General features: G+C 32.9%; 1 pseudogene across 1 annotated transcript; it reads left to right on the top strand.

Moving 5' to 3' along the window:
- Window positions 1–1,884: 1,884 nt before the first annotated feature.
- LOC308338825 (large ribosomal subunit protein uL23-like) lies at window positions 1,885–2,355 on the top strand (annotated as a pseudogene). The gene has a single exon. The product of its transcript is annotated as a large ribosomal subunit protein uL23-like (transcript).
- The last annotated feature ends 17,550 nt before the right edge of the window (window positions 2,356–19,905 follow it).

Raw genomic sequence — 19,905 nt, 5'->3', positions numbered from 1 at the left:
AGTATCTTCAATGGGAGGAACCATTGCAACATGGAACCTGAGTAAGAGATGAAGAATAATATAGAAATCATATGCTGATGGATCCCTGAATACATGCATATACTCTTTAGCAGTTTCCAAGTAATAACTGGGGAATTTTTTGAGAAAGTCTGCCTGGTGTGATGTGTGTTTATGTGTGCATGTATACAAACACCAAGACTGGAATCTATCCTACTGTGGTTATGATTAAAGATATGATTTAAATCCTGGTCACACATGGACATTCTGGCTAGACTGCAAGCGTGGATTACTTCAGACCTCTTCAGAAGTCAGTAAGTAAAGAGTAATACAAATGCTGGAAAATACCTATTGCTATTGCTTTCACATAAATCTCCACAAATCTTAGATAAGCTAACATGTGGTTGTTACTAAAACCACTAAAAGACATCTATCATTACAAAAGAAATGATAAGATTAAAACAAAACAAAACAATGGTCTGGTTTGATTTCTTACCATATAACTTAAAAATAAACAGGCATGGAAATTTTAAAAAGTATTCTAATCTTGTGGAGAAAGGAAATTCAGATTCTGAAATTATAGAAAGCATTGGGCACATGTATATATCTCAGTGAAAATGTCTTTAGTTTTCACGAACAGGTGTTCTTCTGTTCTTCCATTGATCCCCAGCCACCAAAAAGCTAAAAATCTTTTGTGAAGATAAAATAGTCCTGAACTAAGATTTAGGAAACAAAAATTCTAGTTTGAGCAAGTCAGCTAACCTATTGGCCCTTATAAGAATAGGGAAGTTGAACTAATTTCTTACTATGGAATTTTCCACCTGGGACAGTCTTTGATTTTCTTTTTGTCTTTAAGGACAGTGCATTATTTTTGCAATAACTTCACTAAGAATAAGAAAATGGCAAATTCCTTGTTCTAATCAGCAGCTTATACTTCTTTGTAGCTTCACTGATTTCTAAATGGAAGGAAGAAAGGATTAATAGCTAACCTTGTGGAATAAACATTTGGCATGACTTCCAGTTAATTATTCTTTAGCAGGTCATTTTTTCCCCCCTGAGTCTGTACTTTCCAGGTAATACTATAAGCATTTTGGAAAACAAAACAAAACAAGCATCAAATAAAAACAAAACAAAAATACTAGCTTTTTCACATTTTTGGTTCCATAATACCATATGTCAGAGGTAGAATAACTCCTCATTTAAATGGCATAGTTGAGAATTAACTTGATCTGTGTAGGTGAAAACAGTTCTCAGGGCATAAACGTTAGAGTATGAGCTTATGATATCCTTTTTGATGGCTTAGAGGTCTATCTCACTCCTTGGTTTAAGACTATCTTCAGAATAATGAAATATATTAGAAACTGGTGCCTGGGTGGTTCAATCCGTTAAGCCTCTGCCTTCAGTTCAGGTCATGATCCCAGGACCCTGGGATCCAGCCCTGCATCAGGCACTGTGCTCAGCTGGGAGCCTGCTTCTCCCTCTCCCTCTGCTCCTTCCCCTGCTCATTCTCTCTCACTCTCTCTCACTTTCAAATAAACAAACAAATAAATAAAATCTTAAAGAAAGAAAGAAAGAAAGAAAATGTGTTACACTAACTGGTACCATTGGTTGGGAGACATTACTTGCCTTGAAAGAGTATAACATAATTTCAAAAGTGATTTTGACTAAAGAGAATAGAAATAATTTTACTTAATACTAAAGAAGATTTTCATGCTTGCAAGGAAGATTTTTCCAGTCAAAGAACTATATGTTCATTATCATTGTTTTAGCAGAAATCCCAGCCAAAAAAAGGTAACTGTAAGAGATTCTTTTTTTTTTTCCTTAAAATATTCCCTCTTTCCCCTGCTTTTAAAACTTGTATAAAAGGGGGGAATCCCTTTTACGAAGATGGCGCCAAAAGCTAAGAAGGAAGACCTTGCCCCTCCCAAAGCCGAAGCCAAACCAAAGGCTTTGAAGGCCAAGAAAGCAGTGCTGAAAGGCGTCCACAGTTAAAAAATAGAGAAGATCCGCACATCACCTAAGTTCTGACGACCCAAGACTCTGCGTCTCAGAAGGCAGCCCAAATACCCTCGAAAGAGCGCCCCCAGGAGAAACAAGCTTCAGCACTATGCCATCATCAAGGTCCCCCAGACTACCGAGTCAGCCATGAAGAAAATAGAAGGCAACAACACACTTGTGTTCATTGTGGATGTCAAGGCCAACAAGCACCAGATCAAACAGGCTGTGAAGAAACTCTATGACATTGATGTGGCCAATGTCAACACCTTGATCGGGCCTGATGGAGAGATGAAGGCATATGTTCAACTGGCCCCTGACTATGATGCTTTGGATGTTGCCAACAAAATTGGGATCATCTAAATTGAGTCCAGCTGGCTAAATCTAAATACAGGTTTTTTGTGGGGTTTTTTTTTTTTTTTTCATGATAAAAAACAAAACGAAACAAAAAAAAAAAAAACTTGTATAAAAGGAAAGTTTGGCCTAGATCCATAAATTAATGGAGAAATCATCCTTGGATAGCTAGTAGTAGATAGCATAATTTATAATCTGGTATCTTTAAATTTCATGTGTAAATGAAACGGTGAGATTTGGAACGTAGACTGAAGACATCATGAAATTGCCATATAGAGGAAACATCTAATCCACAGAAACCCAATAAGAAGCTATGACTATATTACTGTCACCCAAAAAGCATGTAAATAATGGCTTTAAAATTCCATAGGGAATTCAGTAATACATTTTATGCAAATGTGAAGGGAAGATGTAAAATGGAGTGTGTAGTATTATCACCTATTTAGAAAAAAAATATTTTTTCTTTAATGAAAAATATGTATTTCAACTCTAACACACTTTTAAATCCATGAAATTGTAATCTACCTCGGAAATCTATCTGAAATAGAATGATTTGAAAAGTGAACTACTAATTTTATTATATTAGAGGGATATTAATATAATAGAAAAATAATCTTACAAAAATTGAATTTACAGTAAATTATCACTGATTTTTTTGAGAAACAAAGACTACATTTATATTGATTATATATAGTATATTTAGCATATAGTATATTTTCCTTCTGTTTAATTAATATACTTGATAAATTTCTGAAGAATGAAAACACATGTTTAAGTTATGCTTCAAATAATTAAATTAAAAAAATTAAATAATTTAACATTTTATGCTTCAAATAAATAAATTTGAAACTATAAAAATTATTTTCTTAATGTGTAGTGAATCTTATATTTTCAGATGCAAATCTGATATTTGATTCCTTCATAAAAATCTTTAAACTTGGGGCGCCTGGGTGGCTCAGTGGTTTAAGCCACTGCCTTCGGCTCAGGTCATGATCTCAGGGTCCTGGGATCGAGTCCCGCCTTGGGCTCTCTGCTTGGCAGGGAGCCTGCTTCCCTCTCACTCTCTCTGCCTGCCTCTCTGCCTACTTGTGATCTCTCTCCGCCAAATAAATAAATAAAAATCTTAAAAAAAATCTTTAAACTTTACTAAGAAATGATTAGATTTCTAAGAATTATTTTTGTTAAGTCTCATATCTCCTTTTTTACTTATGATAGATGTACTTTTCCAGTACATATCATTAAGAATAGAAATAAAATATAAGTTGATTATAGTGGTGCAAGGTAAAGTTACATTATTATGGATTGGTATAGTCAGAGAAAATTTAAAGCAGAAAATAGTTAAGTTTACCTTAAAGTAAGGGATTTATCAGGTCTGAGAATTTTGTCCTGGAAAGGAGAAGTAGAATATGGACATTAGTACAGCATACATAGGTAGGAACAATGAAGAATAAGAGCAGACAAAGCAAGGATTTATATAGAAAAGAACAGAGGTAGAAGGTGAACAGATGTTATTAGTTTTTAGTGGAAAGATAAACTTGTTTAGGCTTTATGTAGAAGAAAATAGAGAGTCAGTATGACTGATCGTTACTTTTTAATACTGGATAAGGACATGATGTTGATGCTATTTTAGGAAGATTAATCTTAGAACAATATTCAGGCTGATGCTGAGAAAGGAAAAACAATCACCAGAAAATACTGGGGAAAAATCCGTTTTAATAATTCTAATGTAAGAACGTGAGCACCTGGTTTCTGTACAGATAAAATACTGATAAGGGCGTGGCAAACCAAAGGCCGAACAATGTTCAGGCCTGGTCAGAGGCTATGGGGAGGTGTGTTGTTTGCAGAGGATTTGAAAACAGGAGGTAAAACTGAATAACATTTTTTCTGCTTTTAATGTCAGTGATAAGACATTTATTCCTGAAAAAAATCTTATTTTTCATCTATATGCTTAACAATTGCCATTGTTACTAAAGAGTTTCAATCTTATGTATGCAAGTTTTAACTTAGCACATTTTCATTACATTTCCTTTAATGAACATTGTGCCTGCAGAGATATTAATAAAAAGAACTCCAAGTTATGAAATCAGCTCCCATTACATGTGCCTCAGCTACATCAGTCCATTTCAAGACTCAGTTCAAGAGAATTTAGACTCTTTGAACTCGTTGCAGATAGAGTTTGTGTTTCAAGACATATGGTATTAGATATGTCTTTAATAATAAGCAACAAGTTGGAAATAAGCAGAGGACATACAGTGATTTTTAAAATGAAGACACAGAATTTGAGTTATTTTATTTCTGTGATATTTACTTATTAATTTGCATATTTTCACAAAACATGGTTAGACATATTAGATCAATAAAACAAAATTTTCACTTTTTTTCTGGTCATCATTATTATGTTTTTTATTTTAGCATAATAACTTTCCTGCCTATAAATGCTGGGTGTTAAAAAATAATCCAGTTCAGGTGTCAAATATACTAAGTATACCTTAGAAGTAAAATGACAATAGAGGCTTTTATAGGTCTATATATGAGATAAATGAATTTAAATCATCAAAGGATTTTTGTGGTTCTTATTTAGAGACTGGGAATATTAAGTATAATAAATAATTTAGAAAAAAGAATCACTTGACTAGTTTTTGAGAAGAAAAATGGGGAGAAACGATAGGGAGTTTGAGTCTTTGTATATTTGATTTGATATGGTGATGGCTACTCTGAGGGGATAGAACATATACTTTATAAATCCATCTATACATGTATATTATAGAACTTGCTGTATGTTGCATTAAGTGACTTGTTGAAATGTTTATTTCTTTGGACCCATTGTGAACTTAGGAAAAAGAACTAAACTTAGCAAAAAGCATGACACAGATCAGCCATTCAAAAGCACTCACAGATTAAGCACATGAACACATGTGGATCAGTATCAGTACTGAAAATAGATGAGCTGTGAGGACCAGAATGTGTATTTTAGAATGAAATATTCCTTTCCCAAGGGCTAACCAATAGGTCTTTTTAATTTTTTTATTTTATTAATAAAAACTGTACATATTTAAGGTATACAGTACAATGTTTTAATACACAAAACATAGTGAAATGATTACTCAGTTAAGCTAATTAATTTATTCATCCCCTCACATAGTTACCTTTGTGTGTATGGTGTTAACACCTGAAATCTAGTCTTTTAGCAAGTTTCCTGTATACATATAAAATTATTACCTATAGTCACCATACTGTACATTAGATCTCTTCACATAATTGCAACTTTGAACCCTTTGACCAATATCTTCCATTTCCCCCACCCTTTTGCCTCTGGGAAACATTGTTATTTTCTCTGCTTCCATGAATTCAAGGTTTTAAGATTCCTTGTGTAAATGATATAGATCATGCAGTGTTTTTCTCTGTCTTAATGTTTGAGCAGAATGTCTTCCAGATTCATCCATGTTGCAAAAGTGGCAGGATCACCTTCATTTTTAAAGCTGAATAATATTCAATAGATATCTCTCTATATCTATCTATATCTAATCTATATGTATATCTATATCTATATCATCATCTATAATTTATATCTATATCTATATATATCTGTCAACAGATAGGTTGTTCCCATTTCTTGGCTATTATGTATAATGCTGCAGTGAATATGGGAGCACATATATCTCCCTGAGGCATTGATTTACTTTCCTTTACCCAGCAGTGGGATTGTTAGATCTTGTGGTAGTTCTATGTGAGTTTTTTTTTTTTTTTCTATGTGAATTGTTTGAGGAAACTCTATACTGTTTTCCATAATGGTTATACCAATTTACATTTCCACTAGTAGTATGCAAGTGTTTTCTCCACATCCTTGCTAACTCTCTTATTTATATCTTATTGATAATAACCATCCTAACAAATGTGGGATGATATCTCATTATGGTTTTGATTTGCATTTCTTGATGACTAATGATATTGAGCACCATTTTATATACATGCTGGCTATTTATATGTCTTATTTTAAGAAATTTTTATTCAGGTCCTGTGCCCTGTGTGAGACTGATAATTCACAGACCTGTACCCCTGAAACAAATGATACATTATATGTACATATAAAAACAAATAAATAAATAAAATAAAGTAAAATAAAATAAAATAAACCTTTAAACCTGATGATGATGATGATGATGATGGAATTAGGTTATATGAGTTACTTATATATTTTGTATATTAACCCCTTATCAGATATATGGCTTGCAATATGTTCTCCCAGTCCGTACATTGCCTTTTCATTTTGTTGATTCTTTCCTTTCTGTGCAGAAGGTTTTCCATTTGATGTACTCTCATTTGTTTATTGTGTTCTTTTGTTATCTAGCTTTTGGTGTCCTATCCCAAAAATTATTGCTGAAGTCAATGCTGAGGAAATTTTTCTTATGTTTTCTTCTAGGAGTTTTATAGTTGCATGTTTTACATTTAAATCTTAAATCTATTTTATGTATAGTGAATGATAGAGTCTGATTTTATCCTTCTGCATGTGTCTACACAGTTTTTCAAACTCCATTTATTGAAGAGACTATTATTTCCCCATTTTGTATACTTGGGTTTATTTCTGGGCTCTTGATTCTGTTCCTGTCATCTACGTGTTTACCTGTTATGCAAGTACCATACTGTTTTGATCACAATTGCTTGTTATTTCTTAAGATGACTTTGTCTATATGGGGTCTTTTGTGGTTCCAATGAATTTTAGAATTGTCTTTTTCATGTTTGTGAAAAATGCCATTGTAATTTTGATTGGGATTATATTGAATCCGTATATTACTTTGAGTAGTATGGACATTTTAACAGTATGAATTTTTCCAATCCATGAACATAAAATATCTTTCTACTTATTCTTGTATATTACAATTTCTTTCTTTATTGTTTTACTTTTTTTTTTAGTGTGTAGATCTTTCCTCTCCTTGGTTAAATCTATTCCTAAGTATTTTTTTAATGCTATCATGAATAGAATCATTTTCTTGATTTCCTTTTCAGATAGACTGGTGTTGGTGTAAAGAAATACAATTATCTTTTATATGTAGATTTTGTGTCCTGAAACTCTATTGAATCTGTTTATAAGTTTCAACAGTTCTTTATGGAGTTTAGGATTTTTGTAAACAGAGATTTTTTATCTTATTTTTTTCTATTCAGATGTTTTTTATTTCTTATTTTTGTTTAATTGTTTTTGTTAGTACTTCTAGTACTATGAAGAATAAATATGGCAAGAATGGGCATCCTAACCTTGTACCAGATCTGAGAGGAAAAGGTTTAAGTTTTTCCCCATTGATTATGATACTTGCTATGAACTTTTCATAAATGTCTTTGATTGCTAAAGTAACCTCCTTCTAAATCATATTTTGAGAGTTTTTTATCATAAATGGATGTTGAACTTCGTTGATGCTTTTTTGCATCTGTTGAGATGATCATATATTTTTTACCTTTCTTTTAATGTATATCACATTGATTGTTAGACAAAACTTATATCTCAACAATAACTCCCATTTAATCATAGTGTATAATTTTTTGATGTGTTGTTAAAATTGGTTTGCTAGCATTTTATTGAGGATTTTTGTAACTAGAGTCATCAAAGATAATAGCCTGTGCATTTACTTTCTGAGGATTCCTTGTCTGGTTTTGGTATCTGAATGATGCTGGACTCATGAGAGGAGTTTGAAAGTATTCCCAATACTTTTACTTTTTGGAAGAGCTTAAGAAAGATTAATATTAATTCTTCTTTGAATGTTGGGTGGAATACAACTGGAAGCCATCTGGACCTAGGCTTTTCTATTTGGGGAAATTTTTTTATTACTACTTAAGTTTCTTTATTTGATATTGGTCTATTCAGGTTTTCTATTTCTTCTGGATTTACTCTTGGTAGATTGTATGCTTCTATGAATTCTCCATTTCTTTGAGATTATTCAAATTTTGCACGGCTGGACTCATCCCAGTACTTATCTTAAGCTTACATCTTACTTTCTCAAAGAAGTTCTCTGAATATATCACTAAAGTTTTCCCAATCACCATCTACTGGCTTACTTTCTATATTTATCTTCTGTAAAATTCAGTTGACGTTAGTTGAAATTATGTGTTTTCTTACATATTTACACTCATTAGAATACCAGGTTCCATTTTTTCCCTGTCTTGTTCACTTTCATATTAAAAATAGTAGTACAATGTTTAGCATATATTTTTAGAAGGAATGAGTAAGGAAATAAATTTTTATATAAATATTTAAAGAAACAATGATCATGGGATGCCTGGGTGGCTCAGTGGGTTAAAGCCTCTGCCTTCAGCTCAGGTCATGATCCCAGGGTCCTGGGATCGAGCCCTGCATCAGGCTCTCTGCTCAGCGGGGAGCCTGCTTCTTCCTCTCTCTCTCTCTGCCTGCCTCTCTGCCCACTTGTGATCTCTGCTTGTTAAATAAATAATAAAAAAATTAAAAAAAAGAAAGAAACAATGATTATTAATACCTTACAATTAAAAAGTTTTTCAATTAGTGTCACTTTTCAAAGCAGTAAACATTGCATAAACTTTAATAATTATTTGAACACTAGAAGGGCTACAATGGAGTTTAGCAATCAGATTCTTTACTTGCTGTGTGAAAGCTTCAGGTGGTGCCTTATAATTTACAAAAAAGTTTTGTGGATTATTGCATTAATAATTAAACATATGGCATTTCATACCATGTGCCTCACAATATAGAAACTATGCATTTATATTGTGGAAGGGATAGATATAGACACTATGGAAGAAATATAGTGTCCCTTCTTTATTTAGTTTGAGAAACTAGAACAATGAAACTGCTCTAGAGGAACCCAAAATTCAGGAAGGCTTATTGCTAGTGACTTAGAATACTAAGTTGTTTTTTATGTATCACTACCATCACAAAAGAAACATAGAGCTTCTTTTAGTTTTGATGTTTAGATACTTGTTTCATTTAAATTATTTGTTTTACTTAATGACTTTGGTAAAATTATTCATAAAAATTATCTGTAAAAGACTCATGATCATTGTTACCTCTCAGAAAGAGAATTATACACATACTATTTGTCTATTGTGGGTACCTTATTGCAGAGCATGAGTTTTACAAAAAGATTTAAGGATTCTGGGGCACCTAGGTGGCTCAGATGGTTAAGCATCTGCCTTTACCTCAGGTCATGATCTGCAGGTCCTAGGATAGAACCCCATGTTGGGCTCTCAGCTCAGCTGGGAGTCTGCTCTTGCTTCTCCTCCTGTTTGTGCTCTCTCTCGCTCTCTCAAATGAATAAATAAAATCTTAAAAAAAAGAAAAAGATTTAAAGATTCTGAAGAAAAATACAAATGCCTTCCATTAAGTTTTCATATGTGTATTTTTACCATTTACTTCTACCATATACATGTTTACTCTACAAAGATTGCTGTATGTCAGTATCTACTTAAACTAATATGATTTAGAATCAAACTGAATTACATAAACATTAATCTATGTATATTTGGTAGCTAGAATCAAGATCAAGGCTTTTCTATGTCCCAGGCAGGACCATCATGAAACAATTTTGTTATCTGGTAAATATTACCCATTATGCAGCTACTTGCCCACCACTTAATGTTTGCTTTTCTATTTTGGCTGTAGCTCAAGAAAAAAATCAAACATGTCTCTTTATTCAATTTTCCTTTCAGTCAGTTCTGTCAAACTGAGAAGACAAGGAAAAAAACAAAGAAAAAAATGCAGTATATTTTGATAGTTCTCCTTAGAATGGACATGACACCTGTCTAATTATAAGACATTGAAATGCAGCAAAGTCCTTAAACAGACAGCCATCCTGTCTATCCTTGACAACCTTCTAGTGCCCTTTCTATCATGCTGAGCATAAAGTAAAACTTCACAAATATGACCTTATTGATTTGGAATTTGTTAAGACTAAGGCATAAGAAACACAGTTGCTTATTTTTATTTTGTTTTAATATATATATTTTTTAATTTTAGGACATTTTATTAAGGATCCAGTAATATTTCTTTTTCTTTTCTTTTCTTTCTTTCTTTTTTTTCTTTTTTTAAAGAAAACATAGTTTTAAAATGTTGCAGGAGGGATGCCTGGGTGGCTCAGTGGGTTAAGCCTCTGCCTTAGGCTCAAGTCATGATCCCAGAGTCCTGGGATAGAGCCCCACATAGGGCTCTCTGCTCAGTGGGGACCTGCTTCCCCCCCCCCCCGCATGCTTGTGATTTCTCTCTTTCTGTCAAATAAATACAATCTTAAAAAAAAAAGAAAATATACTTGTAATTAATAAACTGATGGGGAAATATCTACAGAGAAATAGAAATAATAAAAAAAGAACCAGATGGGAATGATACATATACAAAATATAATAACTGAATGAAAATTCATTGGATGGGCTCAACAGCATATTAGAGACAGCAGAGGAGTTGCTGAATTAAAAATTACTTAATACAGGGGCACCTGGGTGGCTCAGTCAGTTAAATGTCTGCTTTTGGCTAAGGTCAAATAAATAAATAAGTAAATAAACAAAATGTTGCAGGACAAAATACATAGGGTCTTACCTGGAGATGAAATGTAGTCAATAATTAACTCTTTTCATACTAAGGAAAATTTGTAGTTTTATATATTGTTAATATTTCCTTTTCTCAATAGAAAATTACTATTATTAGAAAGTGACTATTATTTTAGATTAAGAGGTATATTTAAATATGTACCTATTGCTAAAATATATAATGTCTGATATTAAAAATATATTCTGTATCTTGTTAAGATAAGTTTGTTATTTATATTTATATATTCATATAACAGTTTAATGAAATATGATTTCATAGTTAAATAGTTTTGTGAAATATATGATTATCTTATAGATTTTTATCTGTGTGTTTTTTTACAATGATTTTCTTCCATTATATTTTGTGCTTGATATATTCATCAAAATATGTAGCACAATGCTGTATGCAAGTCAGTTTAATGAACTTGCTGATTTAAAAATTGAATAGTGAAAAGAAAATTATACTTAAATTTGCTCCTCTAATTTTTAAAATATTTTATTTATTTATTTGATATAGAGAGAGAGATCACAAGTAGGCAGAGAGGCAGACAGAGGGACAGGGAGAAGCAGGCTCCCCACTGAGCAGAGCCTAATGCGGGGCTCAATCTCAGGACCCTGAGATCATGACCTGAGCCAAAGGCAGAGGCTTAACCTGCTGAGCCACCCAGGCACCCCATTCCTCTAATCTTGAAGTACTAAGAGCAAAACACTATTATCCCCAGTGTTAGTTGAGTTTATCCAGTATCAAGTCCATTTAATACCAAAGAAATCCACATATATCATGAAAAATTTGTTTTCAACTTTAATTTAAAAAAAAAAATCCCTCATATCAGAGAGATCATATGATAATTGTCTTTCTCTGATTGACTTATTTTGCTTAGCATAATACCCTCTAGTTCCATCCACATCATTGCAAATGGCAAGATTTCATTTTTTGATGGCTGCATAGCATTCCATTGTATATATATACCACATCTTCTTTATCCATTCATCTGTTGATAGGCATCTAGACTCTTTCCATAGTTTGGCTATTGTGGACCTTGCTCCTATAAGCATTTGGATTCATGAGCCCCTTCGGATCACTACATTTGAATCTTTAGGGTAAATACCCAGTAGCACGATTACTGGGTTGTAGGATAGCTCTATTTTCAACTTTTTGGGGAACCTCCATACTGTTTTCCAGAGTGGCTCTATCACCTTGCATTCCCACCAACAATGTAGGAGTGTTCTCCTCTCTCTGCATCCTTGTCAACACCTGTCATTTCTTGACTGGTTAATTTTAGCCATTAACAGAATAAATAAGCAATGGGAATGGAGCTTATATTATGGAATATTTTTAATATTTCCCATAGTGTAAAATGCAGCTTCACAATAAAGAATTAAATAATAGCATATAAGTTGTATTATTCCTGTAGCAGTTATTAGGATTTTTCCTGGACAAAAGTATGAAAAAGATCTTTTTCCTTTGGAGTACCAATTGCCCAATCACATAACTTTTCTCAACTTCTAGAATGCAGTGGTCTTTATTATTGAGACATTCTTATTTCACTCAAAACCTGAAGTTTTAAGATAGTCGGTTATTGGTTGATAATTTATTATTACAAAGCTATACAGTGTGTTTGCTTTCTTGTTTTGTTTTTTAAAGAAATATAATAAGACATATCTTGCCTTCAAAATAATTTTTATTTATTAGTGAGTTTATGAAGGAGATGTTTTGTTTTGTTTTGTTTTTCCTTTGAAGTGTGACAGAGCTGTACATGAACATGAAGAATTCATGTTATTCTTATTTCATATTTTATAATTAAGTAATCTTCAAAATAAGATATATACTCTTGGAAGTCATAAAGTCTTTCCAAGGGCTAAGTGCAGCCAGCTAGCTTTGAGAAAATTAATTTCCACAAATTAATTTTCCCCAAACAGACTTAGAATTTTCCAGGTTAAAAATATCTTGGCTCCTATTATAATAAAACAGAAATGCTAGTAAATTTTTGCTAACATATGGTGTAGCAAAAGCAAGACAGAACAAAACAAAACAAAACAAAACCCCCCAAACTAAAAACAAAACAAAACAAAAAAAACCAAAAACCAAAAAAAAACAAACAAGCAAAAAAACAAAAAAAACAAAAAAACTCCACAACTCTTAAATTTTAGTACCTTACGACAAAAAATTATTTGGTTCTCACATTGCACATTGGCTGCTGATTAGCTACATCTAAGCTCTAAGCTAAAAGTCAACTTCAAAGATTCTTAAAGTGTCCCCTTTCTTGGATCCAGGCCCAAAGAGAAGCACTTATTTGGGACATGGCATGGGAGTGCGGGGGAAGAACTAAACAAGCTATTAGAAATACACAATGGCTCTCATTGTTTCTGTGTGGACTTGTCAAATGCTCCTCTACTTAGGTTTCACTGGCCAAAGAAGACTTATGCCTATGCCTGAAAACAAGCTAAGTAGATAATCTTCTTCTACAAGGAGACTTCTTATTCTCGTGGAAACCGGTAGGCACATATCATCCTGTTATAAGAGACAATAATGGATTTAACACAGTAGTCAATCTCCTCATTCATCCCAAATCCCACTGTGGTACAATGCCCAGAACATAAAAATATCCTGAGAACAAAATAAATGGGTATTTCAAAGTTTGACATTTGCATTAGGAAGGATTCTTAATTAATTAAGGAAACCGCTTTAATTCTATAGTATTTTTGTTTTCCCGCTCATTATATTCATGTTCTTATTCATTTTTATTGACACATGTTGGGATGTCCTGAATTCAAAACAAAAATTGTAGCTTTTGTATTGAGCCTAATTAAAAAAAAATAACTAAAACTTCTTTTCCAGATACAGGAAAATCTTTATGATACAATTCTTAGATAGGACAACATTGCAAATCCATTGTGGGACATGCAATAATGTAGTTCCAATTTATGTTCATAAATTATATTGTGGCTTAGTTAGCCTGTCATGGTTGAACCCTCATCTTATTTCATCTGAAAAAATGTTTAAGATTTCTAACTCATGTTAACACAAAACTAAATAAATGTAAATCCATGATGAAATTTTCAAATGCCAGTTTAATAATGTGTAAAGTAGCATGTAATCTTTTAAAGTTATTTTAAGGAGTGGCATAATCAGTTAAGCTATTGCCTCTAATTTCCAAATCCTCACTTTTATACCTTCTCCTGTGTTGTAGGAAGTGATGTATCACAAACTTCATTTCTCCTTGGTTAACTGACTTCTCATTTCATTCCAAAAAGGAATGCAAGAGAGAGGTCGCAAGACACGAGGTGGAGAGAGTACTTGCTTTTCTGTTTTGTTAAAAAATGGTATAGGAAATTCAAAGGCAGAAAGAATTTCTTTGGAAGAAAGAAATGGTGGAGTGCATTTATCATGTGTGACCTGCATACCATCCTCCATTACATCCCTAATAGGGCCTACAGCACACCCCATTCACTTAGACATTGATGAATACGTTAGGGAATGGGATGCCAGAGAACTTGAAGATCTCTGTGGTGGCAGTCCCTTGTAGGCTGGAAATGACTGTGTGAAACACTGCCATTAAAAAGGCCTTGCAAGTAGTTATGACATGACCTTGTAATAGTGAGGGTCTAGTGGTAATACTTAACTCTTATAGACAAGGTGTCATGATTACCATAGTATGCAGCAGGGATACAATAGAGATCAGAATGTTTTGATCTATTGGGACTCTTGCTAGTGGTTAATGGTTAATTGCATATAACATCCCTGAGAGTATATAAATTGTCAGCCTACTAAATTATTCCTCAATCTCCGTAACAGAAAAACTCCAGGTCCAGTGCCAGAAATTTAACTTGAGTTGTCAAAGTAGAGTCACAGTCCAACACCATGTTTCCCTTCCTGTCATATGACAGATTGAATTTTTGTTTTGTTTTGTTTTTTAAAGGAAATTGAGGCAACTGGGTGGCTCAGTTGGTTGAACATCAGATTCTTGATTTCAGCTCAGGTCATGATTGCAGAGTGTTGATACTGTGCCCTACATCCAGCTCTGTGCTCAGTGTGGAGTCTGATTAGGATTCTCTATCTCCCTCTCCCTCTGCCCCTTCACCCACTCCCATTGCTTCTCTCTCTAAAATAAATAAATAAATAAAATCTTGAAAAGAAAAAAAGGAAATCAAATTCCCTGAGTGTTTCAGGTTTTATCACATGAATGCAGCATTTTCTTTGAACTACTAATGAATATATATGATGCTATTCTTTCCTGATCAAATATGAGTCTAGAAAACAAAGCACCAAAGGGTGATTGGCAACTCTCACTATTATTCTTTATGAATCACTCAAAAATTAAAAAAAAATGTGTTTCAAGCCTCACAAATTTGGGATTTGGTAAGCTAGAGGTATTAGCTCCCAAGGGAGATATTTGTGGTTCCATGAGATTGAATACTCAGACTAATACCTGGCTACATTGAGATCTCTTGTCTTTATTTTCACAAGCAAATATGATAATATTATATTATTTGTGGTGATTACAAAGGAAATTAGATTTCTACTCTACCATGGTGATAGGGGAATTATTTTATTTTATTTTATTTTGGATACAGGTAATTCTCTAGACTGTATCTTAGCTTCTTTATGTCCAGTAAAATAGGTAAAGGAAGACAAAAACAACAACAACAAAAGAACTTCTAAGGACTTCTTTCTTAAAATTTTGGGTCATCCAAACAAGTAAAAATCCCTAACCACTGAGGCTGAGGATATGGATAAAGGGAACATGGAATGAAATGGGAAGTGAAACTATAAAGCAATAGATATCCAAGTGCAGTTACAGAATTTTAGCGCTTATGCATATTGTTTCCCTTACTTGCTAAATATATGTGTGTATGAGTTTCTTTTATTTTTCTCCTTCTATTCCTATATTGTTTTATACAAGTTTTTTTGTTTGTTTGTTTTAAAATTAATCACTAAGTTAAGGAATTGGCATACAATTTGAGGAATAATTAACATCACCCAAATGTGAATAACATGATTGAAATGGGGGAATCCTCTTCCTTTGGGGAGGAAAGTGAAAATCTTTTTATTTGTAAGAATTGTTTGCATTGTATGGAAGTTCACATTTGTGTAGAGCAAATGGGTGGTGACATGGCATGAGTGGACTGTGAGTCTGAGGTTAAATCTACATTTCTTCTTTGTCGCTGACTTTCTGTTAGCTCCTTCCAGTTAGTGATGCAAGAGCAATACTGGAAGGCAGGAATAAGAAAAAGAGACATGGTTCTTCCTGTTGGCTTTCTGTTTCTGCCAGTGTCTCCTCAGCCACTGTTTTTCACATCAGAGGAGGCAAAGATTTCAGTTTCCAGCTTCTTCCAATACTCCCAGATCCTGACCCATCATCCTCCTTAGAGAGATAAATAACTGTGAGCTGTCCTTTGGAGGGGTCCATGTGACAAAGCCTTGAACTTTCAGACAACACTGAGAAAGGAATGGAGAGATCTGTGAACAGCTATTTGTATGAGTCGTCTTGTAAGGGGCTCATCCAGCTCCAGGCAAGCCTTCAGATACATAACCCAGCCAACACTGACCTTCAGAAGCTGTGAGATATAATAAACATTTGCACTTTTTTATAATGCTAAATATGGGGAAATTTGTTGCACATCAAAAAATATGTAGCATGCTATCTTGTAAAATTATATTTTTAATTCTCAGATAATGTCCAGTATTTGCAATGATGTATAGAGTTTGTTGCAACAATGTCTAGAGCTTCCGAATTTATAACAGTTGTGTATTAATTGTATCTGTCTTCATTTTTCTCCACAGTTAGAAAGTTTTAAGAGTGGTGGATCCAAAGAAATAGGACCTTCTGAAATACTTAATTACTTTGATCATGTTATTAAAAACGGTAAGCATATACTATGTCTCCCTCCCTGAAATTTCTGATAGTTAACAGTTTGTATCTCTTTAAGCAATGAAATGAAGATTATTTTTTTTCAAAAGGAATATATTTAGGAAGAAAAAGTCCTCCAGGAACATATGGTGCTCTAGACTTGATATGTTCCCACTCTTGGAGTCAAATTTTTGTTTTGTTTTGTTTTTCTAGTCTGTAACTTCAGACAAATGTTAATCTCAATGTTAATATTGTTTTGCTTACTTAAACCCTAAATGCTCCTCTCTTCTCAGCTCCACAATTTTTAAATTTCTCTTCTATTCCTTAACTCCATATACAAGAGCTGCCCAAACTTAACTTGCTTCCTTAAAAAAAAAAAAAAAAAAAAGTTTTCTTCTTTGTGAGGAACTACACTAACTTCTTTTCTTTTGGCTTAAATTTCTTGGTTTATAAGTCAGAGGTTTCAGATTTACATCTTTGCTTTTCTAATCTTTTCTGAAACTGTTACCAGCCTTGGTCACTTAGTTATAACTCCTTACTAAAATTACAACAAAAAGAAAAAAAAAGTGATTTCTTAACAGGACTAATCAGAAGAATTTTAATGGAACAGAATTTTAAACAGAATATAATTTTATCTTGTTTGATCTTATTACAAGTACTAAGACCTGTTCTGTACCTGCTTCCTCTGCAGTGCCTATACATAGAAGTGTTATAATTAACTCCTTATGCATAGCTATGTATGAGTTAAGGATCATTTACGTGAATATGTGTTCCCCATTTTGCTATCTTCCCAATTTTGGCTCAGTGCTATAATTACTTAGTAAATTTGCACCTTTATTCAATAGGTTAAATCACCACATTACATATGACATGGACAATACTGTTTCGGATAGTGAAAACAAAAACAAAAACAAAAACAAAACGAAGCTATTGAAGGAGATTGCAAGGAATAAGGTAGTCATCCAAATAACTACTGTTGTTACCAGGGTTGGGGAGTAAAAATTTTTATCTGCCCTTCAAATTTCTTTCAGCTGATCTAAAAAATTAAATTGATCTAAGACAGATTAACAGGAGAAAACCAAATTTAATTTTGTATATACAGGAACTCCACATACATGAGAGGTTAAAATACACACAGATGGGTCACTCAGATAAAATTTATCTTGGGTAATAACTCTGATTCAAGGAAAGACACCCAATTTAGATTGTTCTAGGTAGCTGTGGGAAGGACAATTTTCTTTTGAGCTTGCAGTCTTGATTGCTTTCAGCTCAAAATAATCCACATGCCAAAGAGGCACATTTTGGGAAGGTCTATTCAATTTAATATATTTCAATGAATTATGGCCATAGGGCATTAAATGTCATCAATAAATTTATATATTGTCAATAAAAAAGTATATAAAGCATCAACAACTTGGCAAGAAATTTAATTTCTCTGAGACATACTCAATGGTTTAACTTTCAACATTATGTGAGGCAATTAGTTTAACCAAGAAAACAATTTCTTCTATTACTTTCACTTTAATTCTTTATTTTCTATCTTTCTTTCGCCTTCTCTGTGTCTTTCTCTTACTCTCTTTTCTCCTCCCCCTTTCTGTTTTTCTTTTTTTTTTCCTCTATCCTCTCTCCTCCAGAATGAGACTTTTCTCTAAGTTCAAACATTATGAAATACTAAGGATGATGATTCTATGGTTCTTCTATTAATACTGTAGTTCATATTTATGCAATGACTTAAAAAGAGGAGAAATCACTGATTGGGAAAATAAGGGTTTTTGGCAGAATAGAAGGAAACACCTTTAAGCATATCTTGGATTTGATTTTTGAAAGAAAGGGAGAGATCTGGGATATCATCAGAGGAAGCATAATCAAAGAGGGACCCTTGACATTACATCAACTGTTTGGAGAATAATATCTATTTATAGGAATCAAATTAAGATGGAAATATTTCAAAGTATGAAATTATTTTATGGACCTTTAAATTTTATTTTCTGATTCTCTCCTTTTGCTCACTTTAAAACAAAATTTTGATGTGCAGTTTGGTGGCTATGGTTAATAATATTGTATTGTATACCTGAAATTTGTTGAAAGGAAGTCTTAAGTGTTACCCACCCTTCTCAAACAAACAAACAAACAAACAAAAACAAACATAACTACGTGAGATGATGAATGCTTTAACTTGTTTTTTAAGTTAAATAAATATTTTTTTATCAGGTACCCTTAATTTTAATTAACCAATTTAAATAAATACATTAAGTGGAAAGCAATAAGAAAGGTAAATCAGAAATCCTAAACACTTGGAAAAAATGAAATATTTCACTAAGACATTTCATGTTAAAAAAGGGAATTTGAATTTTTCAGCACACATCCAGAGGATTACTGAGAAGATGGAAATTGAGTTTCTAATGATGTGACATTTAGGGTTGGGTTCCAGGCTAAGTATCCCTCAAAGGGATACTCTCTGACATATGCCAAAGGCTTACATATTACATGGTCCAGAGAAGAGAAAAAAGTCTGTAATCACTCAAGTCAAATTCCAACTGCTTCCCTAGTTGGCTCGGGTATACTGAGAATAAATATCAAATAAATTGTTTCTCTCCTTCGCAGCAAGTGGTAAGACATATTTCCTGCTCAGATGTAAGGTTGACCATATCAAAGGATGTATGAAATTCTTCAGGTGGAATGATTTATGGAATGTCAAACACTTCCACTGGCCAAATAACTTAACTTGAAATGTGTGTGTTTTTTGGGGGTGGGCAGTATAGTTGTCCAAATCCCCACCTTTAACATTGGAAGCCTTTTGATTAAAGCAGTACATATGTCTATTTCAAATAGTTAATCGGCAAAGTTTAAGAAATTTGATAACATCTGTACTGGATAGTGTATATCATGTATCACTAAAGCATGTTTTCTTAGTTTTTGAGGGAAGAAACTGAGAAATAAGCACCAAAATTTAAAATGAAAATTTAATTGTATATAATAAGTTGGCATCAAGGTTTTCATAATAATGCTGCATTATATTCATTGTAAAATGGAGTAAGTATCAATATTTTTTATTTACAATTTCAAGAAACCTGTGAACAGCTTAAATATTCACTAATAGAAAAACAGGTTAAATGAATTAATATAAAGGTATATAATGAAGCAATTAAAAATGTCCTTATATGCTTAT

Source organism: Martes martes, assembly GCF_963455335.1.
Source record: "Martes martes genome assembly, chromosome: 2".
Classification (NCBI taxonomy): Eukaryota; Metazoa; Chordata; class Mammalia; order Carnivora; family Mustelidae; genus Martes; species Martes martes.
The sequence above is the reverse complement of the archived record's forward strand: the minus strand, read 5'-3'. Positions and strand labels throughout refer to the sequence as shown.